This window comes from Sylvia atricapilla, chromosome 2 (genome assembly GCF_009819655.1).
Source record: "Sylvia atricapilla isolate bSylAtr1 chromosome 2, bSylAtr1.pri, whole genome shotgun sequence".
Taxonomy (NCBI): Eukaryota; Metazoa; Chordata; class Aves; order Passeriformes; family Sylviidae; genus Sylvia; species Sylvia atricapilla.
In genome coordinates, this window is record NC_089141.1 from 52,192,528 (window position 1) to 52,215,255 (window position 22,728).

General features: G+C 38.7%; 1 protein-coding gene and 1 long non-coding RNA gene across 2 annotated transcripts in view; one reads left to right on the forward strand and one right to left on the reverse strand.

Moving 5' to 3' along the window:
• The window catches only part of TRIM13 (tripartite motif containing 13), a 212,133-nt gene that overhangs the window by 154,492 nt on the left and 34,913 nt on the right, over positions 1 to 22,728 (reverse strand). The window lies entirely within an intron of this gene.
• Positions 1 to 22,728, forward strand: part of LOC136357726 (uncharacterized) — a 78,224-nt gene that overhangs the window by 45,207 nt on the left and 10,289 nt on the right. Inside the window, exons 4-5 of the long non-coding RNA XR_010742936.1 lie at positions 1,521 to 4,062; positions 12,371 to 12,439. This is a non-coding gene — a long non-coding RNA (uncharacterized lncRNA). The remainder of the gene's footprint in view (positions 1 to 1,520; positions 4,063 to 12,370; positions 12,440 to 22,728) is intronic.

A 22,728-nucleotide genomic window follows, 5' to 3' on the forward strand; every position in this document is an offset into this window, starting at 1 on the left:
CAGTCATGACAACCACACTCTTTTCTCACCATTGGATGAGTCTTCTTTGGTTCAAGGTTGAAGTTCATGGGTGCTGTGAAGATCGCTTGGCCACTGTTCTGCTGTAATTAATCCACGAATAAAGAAAGGGCTTCAGTTTTCACAGATACCAAGCCAGAACTTTTCACAACATTAAATCCACAAAAATATTAAAACATTTAGAAGTTACAGTTAGACCATCTATGCAAAACTTTAGATCCTAAGTTTAATACCAAATCTTTTCTTAAATGCTCAGGGATACATTTGTTATTATGAGTCAGGCCTACAGATATGTTGGAGTCAATACTAGAAGATGTTAACAAAATACAAAAATCCAACCTTTCAATGACTATGCCACCAGTCTTTATGCTATATTGAGCATTTTAGAGACTCAAAAAATCCAAATTGAATGTTTGCTATTGAAAACTCAGGAGGTAAAAGGAAAAAAAAACCTAGTTTTATTTTTCATATGGAAGTTCATAGGAAATCTAAGAAAATATATGCATGCCCTAAGCCAGCACATACTTCTTGCAGTCCTTACAGTCTACAGAAGAATCCTTAGATCAGATTTATTCTGGCAAATTCAAAACTCTGTTTTCATTGTACGATAACAAATGCTATCCACTTTAGTCCTTTCTAGATTACAACCTCTATCATTGCAAGCAGACTAAAATCGCAAAAGCAATGAATTCCAAATCCTGTATTTGTCAGGGTAATTAGAGACTGAATGGCTACAGCAAGAAAGCAAAACACACTTGAAGGAAGATGCCCAACTACAGTTACTACGTTATTAAACTGAAACTTTAAACTTCAAGTGATACAAAATTTACAAGGGAAGCCTGAAGAGAGGCTTAGATTAACCTATAACAAGGATCTAGAAGGCTGGATGAGCATCAGGGGCAAGGCAGGGCTCAAATTAGAAAATTAAGTAGGAAAAAAATTAAAATTTCCACTGGCTCTATGTCCATATACTATACAAACACTGAATACCAAAATAATATGTAGGTGTGCAATTATTATAATCTTGTGGGTGAAACTTAGTGCCCCCCAATTGGTCTAACTTACCTAGGAACTTTCCAGATGAAATGGAATAATATGCAAGAACCCAGGCAAGCCAAATAACCTAACTAAAAAGTTACATATTAATGACACAATGCCAGTTTTCATTACAACAAATTCCTCTAATCCTCACAGTTGTAAAATAAATCTTAAAAACACATAGCAAGGTAATTTGTAAAGTAATGCATGCCTGAGCCAGAAGACAGCCTCCAGCTTTCTAATCATCCCTAGTTATGAGCTTCTGTGTCATTTTAGCAGACAAGTGCCTTGCTTTGGGTTTGCCACCTCTCAACTGGTTCTAAGCAATCCAGTATCCATGCACAAAGCCTGCTGCATATAGGAAACTCCAAGTACAGGAAGCTGGGAGGATGTCATCTCAGCAATGTAGGTTATTATAAGCCCCTCTTTATACTGATTTTGTGACTTTTAATTTACAAATTCAGGATCTCAAGATTTTCCATGGCATAAACCCGGGATTCCTAAAGTGGTGCCTTCAAGGTCTCTAGACTGGATCCAGTTGTCAGCAGTTTCTCTTGTCTGACATAAGAGGATCTGTGCAAGAAGTGAGAAAAAAAGCTGAAAGTTCTACAGACAGAACTTTCTCGGGATGGTGAAAGTCTAAGGAATGAAACTGCCTAAGAGCTATCAGCTAAGGGCCATCAGAAATTTACCTGCACCTTGCTTGAAGAACAAAACACCTAACTTCAGCCTTACCTCACTAACATAAAGACATAACTAGTTTGGAAGGAAAGACGCATACAATAAACTGAAAACATTCAATTGCACATGCTCCTTCCCTTGGCAACAAAAGAACAGATAACATGACAAATGCTGGTCATGTCACTTATTACCGTATGAGGAGATTCTCTGATAATTTAATGGCAGTCTCTGAAGAGAAGAACACAGGAGAGACACTATGAGGAAGTGTTCAGATAGTACTGTAATGAGAACTGCATGAAGAAAGGAGTTGATTACAGAAACTGCAGCTTAACCTCATATCTGCTACCACAGCAGATAAGACATCCACCACTCCGATGAGTCCAGTTGGACTCGGATGAGTTCAATTTGTTTGGGATGAAAATTTGATCTAAAGGATTGACATCACTTTTTGGTGAGGCTCAAAATCCTTTTCCTTTCCTTCTGTCCTCAGCTGTGTTCCTGCTGTGACTTTTTGGCTTGGCCAGTCACTGAGGAAACACACTGATGATCCTCTCCCAGATGCTACAGCTAAAGAATGCAATAGCCACCTCCTCCTACATGGATTTTTACCCTACAGCAATTGCCTTTCTCCCTCGTTCTAATTCTCTGTTAAATATTTACCCATTCTGATCCACAAATTATTATAATTGTCCATTATTTAAGTTAAGAGATATGGATAGATAGAAGGTGTAAACTAAGATTATTACATTAGGTTTAAGCTTTATGCAGTCCTAAGTAATTCTGAGAATAATGATTGTGTAATGTCACTATTAGCTTTGTAAGTCCAAAACACAAGAGCATAATAATGAAGGGAACTACTCAGTGTGCTTACACATAATAATATACATTTCAGTCTGTGCAGAACTGGGGCCTATGTGCATTAAGAATGGAACCTGAAAGCAAGATATTAGGGGATGTAAAAATTTCACTTTCATCAAAAAATCTTAATGGAATGGTATCCGAAAGGACAGTATTGTCCTATTCATATTAGAGAATACCATGTATCATAGAAACAGTGTATCACAGAAAACTGACATACTATTTTCTATATCTTTTTTTATATTAGGTTGGAAAAACGGGTGAAAAATAATAACTAGAATTATTTTAGGGCAAAACTCTACATAATCTAAGTACAGAGAAGTGTTATCAGCAACACCATAATTTTATATTTTCCTTAACTGTTTTCCCTGCCTATTTCTACTGCAAAGTTCTCTGTTCACAGGCACATAACCTTCAGGACAAAAAAAATAGGAAACAGGTACTATCATTCTTTTCAGTTGAAATGCACACTTTTTGAAAATTTTGCTCAGAATAATTTTAATAAAAGAAGAGCAAAAAAGTAAATATACTGCAAATCATCTATATTTCCTCCTTTTTATAGAATGCCTTTACGATCTGAAGTTTTGTCATCTGGCTCATTTTCACTGAGAACCTAGTTTAAAAAAATTAGGAATCAGTTTTTTTAGCAGCACTAAACTTTAATTCAGACAAAATATAATAACATAAATGCATAATATTAGCTTTGTGATTACTTACATGTTGCATGGCACTACTTTTTTCCTTAAGGTACTCCAGAATTACATACTCTCTGAGCAGCAGTAGTTTTCGTAGCCATGATGGTCTAAGTTTTTTGAGCCCAAAAGCCTGGTGTCTTGTACTGTAGCAGTGGTTAAAAAAAAAAAAAAAAAAAAAAAAAAGCGAGAAAAATTACCTCTCTTTCAAAACTTGTTCAGCTTATATTTTGTCAATGCAGCTCTAGCAGGAGCAGTAGAATCATGAAAAGCATTAGGCCCTGAGCCTGCTACCGCTCGTCTGCCAGCAGTCCAACCGAGTTCAAGAGGACTTGCTCACAGACGTGAGGGAAGATTTTGAAAGTCAGTGGGAGCAGAGCTCCCAGATTCCCATTATGTACTTTTGAAAAATCTTCCCCTAAGTCATGAGAACAACAGTTTGCAGGTCTGAGGTCCCTGCTTTCTTTTCCCTTTCTAAAAAGTGCATCGGCTTAGGAAAAAAACCCCGCAAGGCTGAAGGCAGAAAGCCCGAGGAGCGGCTGGCACGGATGCGCTGGGTCTCCCAGCCGAGGCAGGGTCCGCGGAGCTCCCAGGGAAGGACCTTCATGAGGCACAAGTCAAGTGCAGGCAGCGAGTGGCTCGGGCGGCACTGTAGCCTGCCTTCTTCCCCCCGCGGCTTTCGGCAGCTCGCTAACCTCCATCTCGGCTTCCCCATCCCTGAAACGCGGGTGGGAGCACTAACCCGGCCATCAGGTACCTTACAAGTCACAGCTTGGTGCGGAGGGGAGGATGCGGCGTGAAAATGAAAGTTCGCCTTTTCTCCGAGCGCTCTGCGCGCAGCCGAGGCGAGAGCGCTGCCCGAGTTGAACCTCGCTCCGTCAGGTTCCTCCGAAAGGGCTTTTTGCCTTTTTTTTTTCTTTCTTTTCTTTTTTTTTTTTTTTCTTTTGGTGTGGGGCTTTTTTTGTTGGTTTGGGTTTTTGGGTTTTTTTTTTTTGTTTTTTGTTTTTGCAATGACCAGTGTAATGCGCTCCGGGCCCGCTCTGCCCCGGGATGAGCCCACGCAGCCCCGCTGCGCCACCCGGGGGCTGCTCGCAAGCCCGGCCGGGGGTGGCCGGGGGGCGCCCCGGGGCGCTGCCGCCCGGAGCCGGTGCGGCGGCAGGAGGGGGATGGGGAGCGGCGGCTGCCAGTCGGGATCCGGGATCGGGATCGGGCCCGCGCGCTGCGGGCAAGCGCCGAGCGCTCCGAGCCCTCCTCTGGCTGCGGCGGGGTGCGCGGCCATGGGGGGGACAAGGGGGGTCAGGCTGCAACCTGAGAGCAGCGGGAGCCGCGGGGTCCTTAGAGGCGCGGGAGGGAGGCGCTGTTCATATTTTCCTCAGGTCCTCTTGGCGCACATCCCCCTCCCCAGCCGGGCTTCCTTTCCCTACCTTCCCAAAATCCGCTGTCGTGCCCCCCTATCCACCCCCCTCCCTTCCACCGGCGCCTTTACCTTGACAAGTTCGCGGGGCCAGCGGAGGTCTCGCTCCCCCTCTCTCTCTCTCTCTCTCTCTCTCTCCCTCTCGCTCCCTCTCTCCCACACATCTCTAACGCGCCACCTCTCCCCCGCGGGCCCGGGCTCCGGGTGACATTTCCCTCTCTCTCCCTCTCTCTTTCTCCTCCCTCCTTCCCTCTCTTCCCCCCCCAGCCCCCCCTTTCCCCATTAGCGGCGGTTGGGTCGGGAGCGCGCGGGAGCGGGGAGGGCGTGGAGAGCGCGCGCGGGCGGCGGGAGCGGCGGGGGGGGAGGGGCGGCATTGACAGCGAGCGCCGTGTCCGTGCGGCGCTGCCGCCTCAGCCCCCGCGCGCCCCCCCCCGTTCCCGGCATGCCCCGGGCGGCGGGGCTGGCGCTAACGAATTTGAATGAAGAGCCCTCCGCTCTTTCGGCGCCATTTTCGAGTGATGCCCGATCGCATCGCTGCTGCCGCCGCCGCGGGGAGGCGCGGGGGCCGCCCGCCCTCCCGCCCCGCGAAACTCACCTCCCTTTCCCTCCGCTACCCCGCTTCCACCCTCACCGTCGCGCTTCGGAGCGAGTGCCGCCGCTGCCGCCGCCCGCACAGGCGGTAAGAGCCGGAGGGAGCGGGCGCGGCTGGGGCAGAGGGAGCTGGGCGGGCGGGCGGGGGAAGAGCGTCTTTGGAAAACGGGGGCAACCTGCACCCCGCCGCCGGGAAAGTCACCTCGGGAACCCGGCAGGCAGCAGGCGAGAGGCTCCGGGAGGCGGCGGCAGGTCCCGGGCGGATCTGTCACTCGCTTCCCTCAGCCTTAGCGGTCGGGAGCGGCCGTCTCCTTCGGCAGGTAACCCGCTTGCTCCCCCGGGGCGGCACCGCGCCCGGGCGGGGATCCCGGGAGCGCCGCTTACACCCGGCCCGGGGAGAGCGGCGCGGAGGCGGGCGGGGGGCGGGCGGGAGCCGCGGGACAGCTGAAGCTCCAGAGGGTCCCGGTGCCCCGTACTCCCGGGACATGACAGGACGGGCTTCCCCCTCATCTCCCCTCCTCCGCTCCCTACCATCCCCCCCCTCCGCGCCAGCGGATCCCTCCCCCGCCCTCTCTCCCCGCTCTCCGCCGTGGAAATTTCGGGGCAGCGCCCGGGACACGGAGGCTCCTGCTTCCCGGCTCCGCAGCAGCAGCAGACAGGATGACTTCCACACTTACATGCACATCTCCCTTTCTCACCCCGCCGCCCCCAACCCCCCCCCCCCGCCTCCTCCTTCCTCTCTCCCCGTGTTTTCGTAAGCTGGATTAATGCCCCTTCGCTCTTTCTCTTCCCTTTCCCTTCTCCTCCCCGCACCCCCCCACCCCCCCCAAAAAAAAGAAAAAATAGAGGACAACCTTCGGGGTTTTTTTGTCCGTTTGTTTCCTCTCCATGTTAGCAGATTAACTTCTCCGTTTAAGCGCTTTCTCCACCTCCCACTCAATCGGTTAGTTTCCCGTGTCGCGATACGGAGCCGCCTTTTGCAGGAACCCGGGTGACGGTCGTGCTGCCACATGCTGTCACATTTATCATCTCTGCCCCTTTGGGTATTAACGAATGACCAAAGTGCTCTTCATCCCCTATTGCACAGAGCTATTTTTTCCCCCTCGTAGCGTTAAAACGCGAGTTTCCTTCCTGGACTGGAGGGGGGAAATATAATCCGAGACCATTTGAATCGTGCCAGCTATTTGTAGGTGTTTTTCCTCTCCTCCCACTCACCCCCAAACCGAGCAAATACCCTCCCCACAGATAGCCCAGCCTAATACTGTGATCAGAGCTGGCCATTCACCTCCTCTTCTCCGCCTACAAAATTCTCTGTCTCTGTCACCCGGGTCGCTATTTGTCATTGGCTTAGCTATTTTTTGGTGGTTGTTTCTATGTCATTTCTCGGTGGCCCCAGCAGCCCTCGGTCTCTCGTAGCTGTATGAGAGCGATCGTGCTTATTGTGATAGGCTCCGAGATCTCTCGCAGCCTGAGCGCTGGGCGATTCCCCCTCCACACATACACACACATACACACATAATATGTGACACGGTGCCTTTTTCTCCACGACGCCGTTTAACCCCCTCGGGGCCGGCTCTGGGGGGCGCTCGCGTTTCGGAGTTGCGCACACAGGCTCACAAGGCATCTTTTTGTGGCGGGAGCGCCGGCGGGGACAGCACCGTGCGGCGGGGCAGAGAGGGAGCTCGGGCGCTGCCAGGCCAGCGGGCTCCTTCCCAGCCACAATTTCTAAGCGTTACTTTTTATTCCTCTTCCTACTTCCCTCTTCACTTTCGCCCGACCTTTTGTTTTGCTTTTTTTTTTTTTTTTTTTTATCATTATTATTTTAATTTTTTTTCCCGGAGGCAGGAAGGCGTATGGATATTTCCCCGATGCCGTATGAGCGGCGGGCGCCCGGGGCTGCCGTCGAGCTGGCGGGCGCGCAGGATGCGCAGCGAATGCAGCATCGGGCCCCCCGTTCAGGCGCCCGTTCAGCGGAGGCTGGACCGGTTGCTGCCCCCCTGGCTGCCTGCGGGGACGCGGGGCTGGGGCCGGGAGGTTGGACCGGGTCACAGCCTTTCCCCGCTCCTCTTCCTCCCCCCCACTGCCCCCCCTCCGTCCGCCCGCTGCCCCCCCCCGCGCATCCCTCCGCGGCGTTCAAAGCCGGGAGCGGCCGCCTTGCGCTTAGCACCCTGGCCACCGAAAATAACGAGTTAACCGAGGGACGTAGGAGGGACGTAGAGAAGAGTTGGGGTGCAGAAGTGCTGTACAAAAGATTTCTGTGTACATGGCTGAGAGCGTGTATTCTTAAAGCGAAATGCAAAACTTAGCGTTTCCAGCATGGCAACTGGGTTGTGATTCAAGGTATTTTCTGTGTAATGCAGAAATCCAAGAGTTCAAGGCGATTTTTGTGTCTCGAATCCCCAGATTCCCTGGATTCTTTTAATCTAGTACATAAATTACACTTTTCCAGTTATTTTTTTCCTGGGAATAGCTGCTTAGTTTGTCTCTGCAATTCATACCTTTGTGCCCTGGTAGAAAATTCTGTTTAGTCCTTGAAATTGAGATACTAGTAAGATCCTATTGAGATTTAGCACTCATTTCTTTAGCTCTGCATCATTACTTTCAGAGTGTTTTCAGAAACGTTTTTAGCAGTCAGTATGGGAATGTGCACAAAGCTGTTTCAACTGTAGCTGTGTATACTTCGAAATATCAGGATTTGAAGAGATTTACACTACTCAGCTTTGGAAGTGCACTTACAAATACTGACTTTCACTTTCAATGAAATAACTGTCCTGACTCATAGCTAATTTACAAAAAACCCTATAATTCAGTATTGTACAGGTGCGTGTGCACTTTCCCCACAATTTGATAGTCATGTTCGGTAGCATGCATTTTTTACCTATTTTTCATTTTAATTAAAATCTCTGCCTAGCACATTTGACTATACGAAGCAACTGTTCTTTTAAGCTTTCTTATTTCTCAGCTGCACTGTTCTCATATTTTACAATTACATAAAGGTGGGTGTGGCTAAAATGAAAGCAGTAAGCAATCTATATGAATATATAGTGTATTTTAAGTAACTTTTCCTTTCTTATATTTGATGTACTCCTTATTTTGAGATATTTTAGGGGGGTAGATCTTGTAGCCTAAATAGACCCTTGTAGAGCTGCTTGCATTTTTACCTCAGTTAAATGTCAACATTAACTGGGATTACTGGCCCTAAATATTACATTTGGAGGAAATATCAATTGAACTTAAATATGTAAAAGTATATGTTTATATTTTATCAATAAGTTCTATGCTTAATTAAACCTTGCTTAGGTGTAACATGTAGCATAGTGGGGGGGGGTTTTCTTTGGTGGGGTTTTTTTTCGTGTTTTTTTTTTTTTTTTTTTTTTTTTTTTTTTTTTTTTTTTTTTTTTTTTTTTTTTTTTTTTTTTTTTTTTTTTTTTTTTTTTTTTTTTTTTTTTTTTTTTTTTTTTTTTTTTTTTTTTTTTTTTTTTTTTTTGTTTTTAAATTTTGTCCTTTGTTTTTTGAGTCTAATCCTTTATCTCTTGTTCTTAGGAAAAACATCCAATAAGCTTTATTTTGGTTGGGGGCTTGGTTTTTTTTTCTCTTTCTCCTCTGAAGTTAACCCAAGCTTCCAAGTTACCCTCTCATTTTATAGATACAATCTACTGGCAAGCTTGAAGTAACCTCTGAGATTTTTAGTTTTTCAGAAATAACAGTAATTTGAAAGTGTGACTGTGTACTGTTTACTTTAATGTGTTAGCTAGTACTTTATAGGAAGCTCCTTGTAGTAACATTTTAAAGCAGACTACATATATGATACCAAGATATCATGGGGTTCCTTTTCTGTTTAGTTCTTTGTTTAGGGTATTTTATCCTTAACTTCTGGAATTCTGAACCTATTGCTGTTCCATCCAAAAGATAATGTCATGGAAGGAAAAATAAATTGGAGTCTTTAATTCCTCGATTATTTTTAGACTAATAAGTTAAATTCTGCAGTGAGTACAACTGGAATGCATACAAACTACCTGGCTCGTATAGCCTGCCTGTGAGCACTGTGTGAAGGTGCACATCTCGCCCACCCTGAGTGTCAGTCAGCCATCCTAGCAGGTGTACCATTGCTTTTCTGATACACTCGACACATGTAAAAGCACATGAGCCTCTTTAGAGGAAAAGTAGATACATACCAGTTCGTGGTCCTTACTGGGTTTTGTTACCTGCTCTGGGGAGCAGTTAACTACTGAATGTGTAAGGGAGAACCAAGAAGCTTATTGCTGTATTCTATGAATATGCTGCAGGTATTCTGCTTGTGTAGATCATCATCCACCCACACCCAAGGCCCATTGCAAGTTATTAAGTTATTTGAGTAATTCACATTCATTACAAACTGTCAAGGGTAGAGCGCATCTTGGGCTAGTTTTGCCTGTCTGTGAAAGAAATAGGGAGTGAAATGGTAGGCTTCTGTGTAGAAACAAAAAATATTTTTATCAGAAAGTTTTTAAAACTAAAAATAACTTTATATACATACCAATGAGTGTTCGTTCATGTTTTTGGTGTGTTGTTTTTTTTTTTTTTTGTTTTTTTTTTTTTTCCCCACTTATTTATTATTATAAGTTCTAAACATTTAATATCTAGCACTGGAACCTGATCTCAAAAAATATTTTTCTCTATTATCAGTATACTTGGAAAATTTGTTTGAACCAGCTGCCCAAATTGTTTTGAACTTAGTCCCCTAACTCTGACTCTTCTCACAGCCATCTATTTTTTAATAGAGCTAGTAATACATTGTAAAGATAGGAAAAAAGGGTGATATGTCCCTCAAAAGAAAGGGGACGTCAGACAGAGCAGAGAGGTGTAGCCACAGATTTCCAGTAACCTCATTTAGTTGGTGAAAATGTTGCTTTGCAATTTTTAAATTTTTTTTTGTGCATTATTGGCAGGAATTTGAGTATGTCAAATTTTTAGTATTACTGGTGTATTAATACATAAGTTGGATTTCAAAGGACTTGTTTAGTGAAAAATGTCTTAATTATGGATACTGGACAATTTCAGCAATATTCAGAGTAAGCTAGGTGTAAAAATTTTGCCCATAAGTGTATAAGGCAATATCTGTACTGATTATTTTTTTTAACCCTTTCCTGTAAGTTTTTAAAACATTTATTAGCATAAGGAAACTTTGGGATACAGTTGATATTACCACAATTGTGGAATAATTCTGATCTTAGCTTCGAATGTTGTGTGAGAAACCTCAGAAGATTTGTTTGAGTATTAGAGGAGGGAGCACAACTTGAGCTCTAGTCCAGCTAACATTAAAGGTGGTCAATTCTTTATTCTAGTATTTGTATATAATAATATTTTTAGTGAATCATTAAAATCAAAAAAAATGTTCTTTTTTACAGGGAATACTAAATTTTAAAACTTTATCTAATTCTTAACACTTTCCAAAGCTCGATAATGGACAGTTGCTACTGTATAAGGATGACATCACACACACATATTTATTACCATATGCATACAACAGAAGCAAATGTCAATTATGGACATTTCGCTTTTATTTTGTTAAAGGTTTCCAAGATGTCTTCTAAACTGAAGGCGATATTGTTCTATTGCCTCAAACTGAAACATAGGAGGTGACTTTCAGTGATCGTTATTAATGTCTAAAGGAAACCACTGTTAGAAATAGGACCCCCCTGCCCCGTGACTATTTAGTTTGTTTTCCGACACTGCAGTGAGTGTATCTGCAGTAAATAGATTATTAATAAACTTTTCAACATTGAATCTGGTTACAACTAGTTATTTTATTTAGCATGAACTGAAATTCACTTGAAGATTTGGTCTGAGAAAAAGATAATTACACATCGTACAGGGCTTAGGCTGTATTTTCATTTTAAATAGCTTTATGTAAGTCCAGTTTCAATATAATCTTCAAGTATGTTAAATCTCAATATAGCACAGAGGGGGACCACAATTTTGGTGGGTTTGGTTTAAGAACAAAAACTTTTTTTACAAAAAGTGAAATAGATGATGTGTGGAATACATGAAAATACCAATTCATTTTTCTTGCTAAAGTAGGGTGATAATATAATTCCCTAGCTGTGAGGGGGTTGTAATATTTTCTGGAATACACTTAAAGAATAAGAATACATTTATGAAGTATTTGTAAGCAGGTGACCTGATTTATGGCATCAGCTACCATTTATTAGCCATAGGATGTGTCTTGTTATGGTGTCTACAATGAAAAAGTTCAAATAAGTCAAAACAGATTTAAGATTTTGGCTGTGTGAATGTAATATTTCCTCCAGTAGCTATTTGCTATAGGTTACTTGCATCTGTCAAGTTATACTTGTTCTTACCTGATCAGGGCTGCTGCTTTTTTTTAAATTTTTTTTATATTTTTATTTTATTTTTTTTTAATTGAGTCTTAAAATTCTATTTCATTTCTCAGAATGTATTATATCACTGTAATTTTCCATTATATATTTTCAAGTAGCAAATATTCTAGGCTGAGTTTTAATAAAGGCAATAATGGTACTGCCTTGAAGAGAAAAAAAATTCTATCTCCTGAAGTGAAACACTAGAATTTAAATACTTAACAGTCAATAGTATATTTTAGGATATGGAACATGACAGTAGTAATGCATAAGTAGTTTACTTACTAAAAAGCTTACCTGTTTTGTTGTTTGAGAGTGGAGGGAGGGATTGGTGGTGGGTAGGAAGGGAGAACAACACCCCTTACTCTTTTTTTTTTTTTTTTTCTTTTTTTTTTTTCTTTTTTTTTTTTTTTCTCTCCTCCTTCCTCTTACTTTCATCTTAAAATGCTGCTGGGAAGATGAAAGCAGGAACATGCTAATCTGATTTGTTTCAGGAGGCTTCTGATAATAAAGAGGCATATCACAGGTGTTCCTAATCAAGTCAGTTTGGCTTAAAAAAAAAGTATTTTTTAAAATTAGGATTTCCTGTAACATAGACAACGTGAGGGTCAAGCTGATGACCTACATCTATGTTTGGGGATCAACCATGAAACTGTGGGTGTTGGAAATATGTTATAATACATGACATTTTTATTGCAGGTTTTGACCTTCATAGAGAGCTGATTTTGGAGAACGGCTTACTCCTGTGATTGAAAAACTCTCTGGAAGGTTGATGGAGCATGAGCATGGTATATATTATATTAACATTTCTCTTATTACATATGTTCTTTATTTTTAAAAATGTACACAGTAGTATAACTTATTCAGATTATTCAAATAGGCTATGTCTGATGGGATTGTTTCAAGAATTTATTATTTGTTTAAATAATTCTTCTTTACACTCCTGTAAAATTATAAAATACTAAGTAAAAGTATTAACACAGGCTGTGCTCAGAAGGAAATGAAGTGGCCAAAAATATGTATAAAAAGCTGAGTTTGCAATAGCCTTGATCTGTTTGAGCTGTAAATTCTCCATATAGTATTGTTTCTCATATTCTTGTCTTGGGAGTTACTCCAACTGAAATGTTGCTAATCCAAAAACAAAGTATAGATGATGTAAAAAAATATATTTTTCAATAACTTTTTTTGTTGTTGTCGTTTGGAGGGTGTGTTAAATAATATAATAGAATAGAGACCTAGCTGAGTGTATTTCTATGTAGTGTGTAAAATTTGGTTTTAAAGGCATTAATAAACTAGCTACCTGACAAGCAAAGAAGCAGAAAACAGGAAAAAAAATAGGTCTTCAGAGCCCTCCATCTGTACCAGAATAGTCAGAAATTTTATTTCTCTTATTGTTGGCAAACAGATATAATAGGAAAACACTGAACAATTAAGAGGAATTAATATGGACTGTGCTACACTCATATTGCAAGTCCTGCTATGCACTAGAAGTACTCATTTGGCTGAAACTGAGAAATCCATTCAGAGTAATCATAACCTATCTAGTCTATACAAATAGTCTTAACTAACCATTTATGCAGACAATTGAAATTAAAATAGTAACTGGTCTTGGATTGAGTAGATTTGTTTAAATACTAAATGGAGTAGTAAAATCTGTAAGGCTTTATCATTTGCAGAATGTATTACACTACAACAAATTTTATGAACATGTTGTGACTTTAGCAATTCCAAATTTCAGCTGGAATTCGTTTTTATCCCTAATCAAATCTGTCTGCCTTTGAGAGCACATTTTTTTTGTAGGAAGTAATTGTTCCAGAAAATCAGAGAAGTTTTAAACCCCCAAAATTTCAGTTTATCTCAGTAACTCCTAATTTTTACCAAGCAAATCCATTGAGGTGTAAATTTCATATTTCCTCATTGTTGTAACTCATGGCTGGTAGAACTGAAGAATTATTGGAATTTACCAGTTATACACCTCCTGTTCCAGAAGTATTTGAGGCAGATGGGTTCTGAATATATTTTTTTCATTCAATATTATGATTTTAGGGTAGTTAAGGCCTTCTAGAGAAAATTATCAGTTGAGTTAGAAAACTTTGAATACAGAAAGTATAGGAAGTAAACCTTAACTTTATATAAGCTTTGAAGTTTGTGATTAATGAGTAGGTAATTATTTCAGTTTTAATCCTTTATGTGAATTAAACACACAGTGAAAGTACTTCTGTTAATGCTGTAACCGTTTTGGGTTACATGCCTAATATGCTCCCAAATAAATAAATATGTCAGTCTGTCCAGAACTGCTTTGGAGGTACTGCATTGCTGTTGCTTCTTTTTTTTCCCCTTTTTTTCTTTTTTTTTTTTTTTTTTTTTTTTTTTTTTTCTTTCTTTCTCTTCTTTTTCCTTTTTTTTTTCTCTTCCCCACCTTTTTTTTTTCCTACTAGCTTTCTTATGAAAATAAGGATTTTAGGATTTCACTGAAGAGTTTGTACAATTTTTTTTTCCCTGTACAAAAGCAGTTACATTCTTGTTAATGAAAATCAGGATTATATTGCAAGGCAAAGGTATCTAAGGCTCCCTTGTGAGATATTTAAAAGGTGAAAGTTTGATGGAGTGTTCCTTGGTCTGACACAGGTTCAGAGTATTTCTCATAGATTCTTATTCAGCAAAAAAGGTGGTTTCTGGTTCACAACTGTAAATCAAAGGGACTTTACATTTAGGGCCTAATCCTACAAACTTTAATATACACAAGTAGTTCTAATGACTCACGACCATGAATAAGGATTTGCAGAATGTTATTCTCATTAGATGCACACCTTCTTTCCTTTTACAAATTTAGTATATATTAAAGTATTTAGAACTTTAAGACAAGTCTGATGTTTTTTTAGAAAGTGCAGAGAGTTTTGCAGTAATGCAGTAAGTGAGTCTTATCCATTTACAGGCTCTGGTATCTTTTAAGGGTGCTGCAGTTGTCATTTATGATTAGAGTTCACTTAAGATTTTGATTTTTCTGCTGAATTTTGGCCCATATTAATTTTTAATTTTTTTTTCTTGAGTTATTTTGTACTTGGTAGTCACATGAATGTTTCTTGACCCAAAGAGTTGGTGAAACTTGCAAGGAAGGTAGCGGGGGGTGTGTGTTTTATTTTCATACTCTTAGCGTCTCCTGTTGTAGTTCTTATTTAGCAAAACAACCACTGATTTTGTTGGAAGTTCAGCCTGAATTAAGGACCTGCAGTGCTTGCCCCTTAAAAAATTGCTGGTGTGGCTATTGCAGGCTGTGTGCTTAACTTTGTAAACTGTTTTGCAATATCTAATTGTAATGAGGTTGGAAAGATAAAAATGTGCAGACTTCTTTACTGAAGTGCTTCAGATGTGGAACTTTCCATGGCCGCTTTTGCTGTTCCTGCTGTAGGTATAACACTTGAGGCTCTACAAGCTTTGTTAACTAAATCATCATTTAAAAGCTGACAATGCATGCTTATTGCTCATCTAAAAGGAACTGTTGCAGATTACTTTTACAATTCATTTATTATTTCTTTAAGGACTTCTCTTGCTTTACAAAGGCAACTGAAATAATTTTCCTGAAAGAGATTTGTAGTTATAAATGCAACCCATTCCTAGTTACTACAAGGCATGTAAAATCAGCCATTGTTTGATATCTAAGGAATGAGTGTTTTAAGTTTTAAATCTGAAGCAATTGAATTTTCTGGGTTTTCTTAGTTTAAACTAAATCCAGCCCTACATTATTTTAAAATGGAGTTTGTGTAGTATTATATTGAAATAGACATAAATTTTTATTATTACTTCAGATATTCAATGAAATATAGATAGGAAGGATTTAAGACTGACATACTTATGCATCATTTTTCCTTGTCTGTTGATAAAATGGTCTTGCTAGGCAATAGGAAAAGAAAAGCAAATGACATACAAATTCTTCAGGAAAAATAGTTAAAATATGCTATCTGGGATATTTAAATGCTTATTCTTATCATTCAAATGCAAATATATGTAAGTAAGTGTTTTTTAGTGTTATTTTTGTTTAATTTCAACAGACATCTAAGGAGGAATTTATGTAGACCCATGCACTGAAGGCTTCAGTGAGGGAAAGAGCAATGTAATCAAAGTTGTTAAATGTTCATATAGTGTATTAATGGCTTGTTAATACACCTTGGTTTAGACTGCTCTTTGCACACTAAAAGCAGGGCATGTATGAAATTGCATGTATGCAATTGCTAATTGAGTAGGGTATTTGAATAAACCATTGTTTCTAGCTTTGTTAATTTTGAATTTCTTTCAAACACATGGATATTCATGGTAACTTTTTTTCTGAGTTTGTTTGTGCCAGAATTTTTTTTTTCCTCCAGAAAATAAGAGGGGTTTTGTTTTTCTAAATTTTAGACCACTGTTATAAGATAATTAGTTTCTTTTTATTGAAATACATTATCAAGATAATCTGGTCAAAGAAAGGTATCAGCAATATCTGTTTTTAATTGTGGGTACTTAGAAATCTTAGTGATGTGCAAATACCTCTGAAGTATTTACACCTTTTCTTTAACCCACTAAATTTAAGAGGTTGCTTTTATTTCCTGTGAGTGTCCCTATGGTTTTTTTTTTTGGTTTTTTGTGTGTTTTTTTTTTTCTTCTTTGTGATGGTTTAGGTTGTTTGGTTTATTGGTGGGTTTTTTGAGCCTTTGCTAAAAAAAAAAAAAAAAAAAAGTGATTTTTATGCTTCCACTTTCTAGTTGACATGAAGAACAATTTGATTTTTTAGATTTTTTTTTTTTTTTTAAACTGCCCTTTCTCCCCCCGAAGGAAATAGATTTTAGTATTCATGTGGAAGTTAGCTTTGACATTTAGATAGTAGTGTTATTATGAACACGACTATGATCTTCCCAACTCTAATGGATCATTTCCTACTTCAAAATAGATATATTATCATATAAGTCACTTCTGGATTTAACAAGACTTCCAGGGGTCGGATAAGGAAAACTTTTGCTTTATAATTTCTGGTCTTCTTTTGGAGCAAAGTTTTCTCTTGGTAGAATGGGTAGATACTATGGTCTTATGAATGTTGTCACTTTATTCTGAAAACACCTCACTTTCTCTTGTTGCAAGTTAGTCCATATTTTAGTCAAGCTTAAAAATTAGACAAAGATGCTCCATCTGGTGTGAAACACTGCAACAGCTCTTATAAGAAAGTGAAAATATATTGAGAAATTTATTGTGGAACAGAGTTCCCTTTTGATACTCAAACACTTACTGTCAGCATTTTCCACAGGCAAAACCGACTCCTGATCAAAATAATTATGTACCGGTTACCCTGTCCCTATGCTCCCTAACACCAGAAGATTTTTTTTCCAGGTTCTCAGGAGAAGGGAAAATGCTGCTTTTAATGCCAAGCATAGGAGTTATAAAAGCAGCACCCAAATCTGTACTTTTCTTCATCTGTGTTAACACCTAATTCTAAAAATATTTTTTCAGCTCTCATTCAGAGTGAGGGATTGTAGTTCTGCATGACCCAAGTATTTTTAAACAAAGGGTCATAGGCTCATTTTTAATGCTATGAATGTGGAAATCCACAGCCTGTATGACATTGCCTGTATGGCAAGTGTTACTAATATATTCTCCATACTTCTTTAAGTCCCAGATTCATGACCTCTCTAAAGAATTCTAGAGCAGATAAAACATGGTTTGAAGTAAAATCAGACAAAATGCTTGCCTTTTCTTCCTAGTATTACTAGGTTTAAAATCTGGTTCTTCATGGTGCCTGTGTTTTTCATCTGGGTTTAGGGTATAACGAGGAGATTCCTGAATTAGCAGTGAGAGAATAATTCCTTCTGGGGTATTGGTACTGCTAAACTGTGTTCTGTTGACACCAGCAACTCCTCGGGGCTTTTTATGTTTTGATCTCACCATAATGACAGTGAATTTGGCTGTGAATATCAGAAATTGATATTTTTGTGAAACCGCATAAGAAACTCACTGAAATGTAAAATACAATGTTCATAAGTTCTCTCATAAATTTGTTGTCCTTGATTTTTTTTTTCCCCATTTAGGTATATAGACTTCTTGTATTTTTGTATTTTGATGTGTAATACTTAATTTGTCAACCTCGCAGTCTTCTGACCTGAAAACAAATTTGAAACACTGTTCAAATTTTAATTTTTTAGCTTAATATAACTTATGTTGCTGACCCACTTTCCGTTATTAAAAACCTGAATAGGATTTGTCATTGAGGTAGGAATTAATGAAGGCTAACACTAGAGGGCAATTCAAAGCAGCAGCCTACCCCAGAACAGCTATGAGTGCCTGTGGCCCTGAGATGAAAAAGAGGGAGCCAATGGAGACCTTCCCAGGGTCTCCCCCAGGCAAAAGCTGCTCTTTGTGATTACCCTCCTAAATGGTTTATTTAACTCACTTTTCCTATATTGGAGTGCTCCACTGAATGAGAAAGAAGTTAAGCCAGTTCTTATGCTTTGCTGAATTACAAGTTAAGAAACGTCTTCCACAGTGTCTTTCCTCATTCATTCTTGCCATTGTCAAAAAGGCATAACTTTCTTGGTGGCGGGTTTTGTTTGGTTTTTATTTGTGTCTTGTGCTACATCAAACTCTTGGAAAGATCCTGGGGTTTAGGGGGTAACATAACATCGCAGAAAAGTTTGAATGTCTTTTGGGTACCAAGAAAAATGGAATATATGGTGAGTAAAATGTTTCCTTATAAAATACTACAAAGTTAGTCAAATTAAAATGACAATGTGAATATTTAATTTCATATTTTAAAAAACACAAAAACCAAACCACATCATAACCAGGATAAGGCATCAGATAGGTACTTTGTGTCTATAATTTTATCAAGTAAAATATATTATTGTATAGAATGGAAAAAAAACAGTTGAAGATGAGCAATAAAGTGGTATATTTAATATTTAACTGAGTAGAAGAGATCATCTGTGTATGTTGTACACAATTTAAACAATTTATATAACAGTGCATTACATAATAAATTATAGTTTTCACTGTTACAGTGTTCTTTATAGATTTACAGAACATCTTATATACTTGTAAATAATAACCTGTAATGCAAATGATGGTGTCATGGTTCTTGAAAAGCACTCTAGTATTCTTATTTTAGCAATGCAAATTTTCTCATTATATTGAAATGTATGCACCCCGCCATGTAAATGATTGTGGCACAGTACAAATTTGAAAACAAAAGGCATTTTATATAAGAGTGTATGTGTGTGTGTTTATACCTGTCTTTCTATCTAACTTTATGTGCATATATATATAAAATACCTTATATATTTTGTGTGCTTGTATATAAAAAAGCTGATCTATGATTAAAATGGCATGTTTGTTTCTACACTCTGGATCAATTTGTCTAGTTGTATTTTCTTTGCATTCTTTTGCACAACTTACTATTAGTGTCTAAAATTTGCTTTAGCCCTTTTCAAGTTGTTTTTTTTTATAAAGAGCATTTCCTTGCAGTCACTCTGGCAGTGCCACAGATGAATATAAATACTGCAGTGCATTATTACAACAAAATTTTACACCTCTTTTCTGCAGGTCTGATCAGCAACTCTAGTGCAATTTGAAAATATGTAATCAGCTGGCAATGATGTGCCCAACCTTAACTGGTGCTGGTGCCTTTGAAAGAGAGAGATTGTCATAACACAGCATAGATAGTCCAACAATGAGTGGCCTTGATCAGTCTGTCCAGGAAGAAATGAGGTTTCTTGGTTCTTAATTTGCAAAATGCACGACAGAGGGGGAAAAGAGCATGTGAAATTTAATCTTCAAAAAATCATAAGGTTCTCTGGGGTTTAGGGGAGATTTTTGGTTTAACTGGGGAAGTGGGTTTGATGAATTATATGGCAGCCATGTACAGTGGCCGTGTACAGAGGTCTTAATCACACAGATGAACTCGTGGTTTTGGAATGTATGTCTATGAAATCTGTCTGATTCTAGGTGATTAAACCACGCACGCATGTAAGCTTTTAAGAAACTGCACCCTTAGTCTTTTGCAGGTAAGACACTACCATTTTAAGAGTAAGCACTTTCGTGCCAATGACTGTTCTCTTTTTTTTCTTTCTGTTTTGGTTGGGTTTTTTTTTTCCTTTTACCAGCTTGATTTTTGGCCCTAAATCAAAGAGATAAGTTCTGTCATTAACATTAAAGCTGTCTTCAGAACTTTGTTTATTTGAACAAAGCAAGAACAAATGTGTAAGTACCAGCAATGTGCAGACCAGTATTGCAATATTGGTCTGCTCTGTCTTTAAGCAGGTGGTTTCATGTGGCAGGCTGGAAGAGAGACTCTTTTTCTTCCCAGCTTTTGACAAAAAGATGACGCATATGACTCAGAATTAGAAGGGGAAATCTGCCAGTTTGCATCAGTTCCTTAACTTGTGGGCTGCTATTCACCACAAGAAAAATCGGTACACTCGCACCAGTGCTTCTTGAGAGATGAGGAGTAATCGTTTCCTTCAAAAAGTGTAGGATGATTGGAGTAGGCCTTTCATATGTTACACTAGGTTTTTTCTATATTAAGGTATTTTTTAAATGATATTAAATTTTTAGAAAGGAAAAAAAAAAACAGATCATTTTATTAAATGCTACATTTAATAATTATTATAGAAATCAGATATGTAGATTTATGTAGATCAAAAGCAAAGCAATTTCTTTAATGAAACTTCTGTTTTGTTGGCACTGAAACTCAGCTGTTACAGATCTCCAGAGTCAAAAGGTAAGGGGGATTTTTTTGTGTATTTTTTAACTAATTCTGCATATCTGAATCTCCAGTTCCAGCTTTTAGGTAAGTTAGTAGGACTAAAAAAAAAAGAAAAAAAAATTAAAATAGTAACTTTGAAGACAGAAGCCATCTATTTTGAAGGGGAAAATAATCACTTGAAGTATGGACAATCTTTGTTTTCAAAATGTCTTGCCTTAGACCAGCTATTAAAAATAATGCAGATAATTCTGGTTCTTTCATATAGGTTTGGATTACGATGGAGACACTTCTTGCAATACTGATACTGCTCAAAGAGCATACTGTCAAGTAACTTTTTATTTTTTAAAAAAATTGAAATTCTGGTTTTCAGAGATTTAACATCTTTTAGGTTTGTGGGTATTAGTTTGAGACTACAATTTAGATTTTTTTTTCTTTTTGTTTAGCTACTTGTGTGCTTTAAGTATTGAATTATAAATCTTTTTTCTTAATATATTAACACCTAGTTAATTCAGCATGGTTTTACTTTAAGCTTGTTAGTGAAATATTGAAAATCTAGCTTAATATAAAGCCATAAGAAGCACCCAGCATCCTTATCTCTTGTATTTTTTTTCAGGTGCATAAAGTTCCTGTAATTGGTAAAAACTGTTGTTAATGTTTTGGAAAGGCATGTTCTAAGTGAAGTTTGTTTTCTAGCTGGAAAAATTAAATTCACTGGTTATCAATCTGTGTCAGCCTTAGAAAGCACAATTTTATTTTGTATTGGCTCAATTCTGTGAGTAGTGGGTTTCATTGATGGAAAGGGGAACCAAACCAGAAATTTTTTTGAAAAGGAGTACACAGATCTGTGTGTTAGATGTTATCTATTAAGATTAACAGTATTCTAATACTATTTTATGGAGAAGTGGGGGAAAGATTGCTACTCCAGCTACCACTGAGTAAACAATAAAATAATATGACCAGGAATCTGCACCCCAAAGGTGTTGTGGACACCTGAAGCTTCTGCTGAAGTGACTAATTAAATAATGAAGTTGTAGAAGTACAGCTAACAACTGGAAAAGTAGCAGTTGCTAGAAGGTGTTTCTCTGCTATTAACTAGTGGATTCCTTTAATAGTTGAGTTGAGCTGATTCAAACAGGTCAGACTCACCTTTCATAAGTCATGCTGTTGTCTGGCATTTTATAGAAGTCATGTAGTGATGATGTTAAGAAAAGACAAATTTACTGCCTGAGCCAGAAGGCAGGCTTACAAAAAGCAACTTCTTTCACGACACGAAAAGCTCTTTGTTCTGTGGCCTTGGTCTTTTTGTGCTTTGACCCTTATTTTATAGCATTGTCACTCTGACCTTAAATCTTTGAAAGCAGACAAGCAGCAAATTTAGCTCTTTACAAGTGGGGTTTCGTTCTGAGCTATGAGCCTGGTTTTTATCTTCAGGCATTATAGTCCCATACAATACTGAGATGTAACAAAATCTCTGTCTATGATTTGTGGTTTGGCATAGTGTAAATAGTTATTATTTATATATAAAGGCAAATTTTAAAAAAAAGTGTGTTGCTCTGTTACCGTCCTATGATTTGTAGTTATTTAGCAATTTGAGATAAGACAGCAGCTAGGAAGGCAGTCTGGCTAATATTGACCAATATATTTTTCCTACAAGTACTTTGGAAATTGACCCTGTGCGCAGACCACCAGGGTTTCTGCAAAAGCGACTTGAATATTCTGTTGAGGACAAGAAATGCTTTGCTGTACATTCTAGAGTTAGAAGATTTAAACAGCAATACTTGCATGGCCTTCTTTCATAAAAGGCTATGCCAGCTTAGGGGAGCACAAAATTTTACACGAGGCCTGTGACTGTTACATGAGCAAGTCTTCTGAGAACTTCATTAAACTATTTTTTTTCTTTCTTTCTTTTTTTTTTTTTTTCTTTTTCTTTTTCTTTTTTTTTCTGGTAAGAAAAACAGAAGTTAATGATTGTAATACAGAACCAATAGTTGATAGATGTTAAAGTTTTGGTTTTTTTTTTTTTATTTAGTATGTTTAAAAGGAGAACTTATTTCCCTGTCTTAATAACTTCACATTATGTAGCTGGTTTGTATTGTACAGTTATTATTGTTTGGAGAGGGACTGTCACATTTTCTTTTGTCACTAATGATTCTATATACTTCAGGTTTTAGAAACTTTAGCTATTATAATAGGATAATATTTTCTGAATGTAATAGTGTAATAATCTAAGTCTTCGTGTGTTGGAGAATCTCAAAATATTTATCTTTTTAAATTTTTTTTTTAATCTGAAAAGCTGATAGAAATTTTTTTAATACTCATACAGAAACTGAAGATTTTATTTTAAGGCAGATC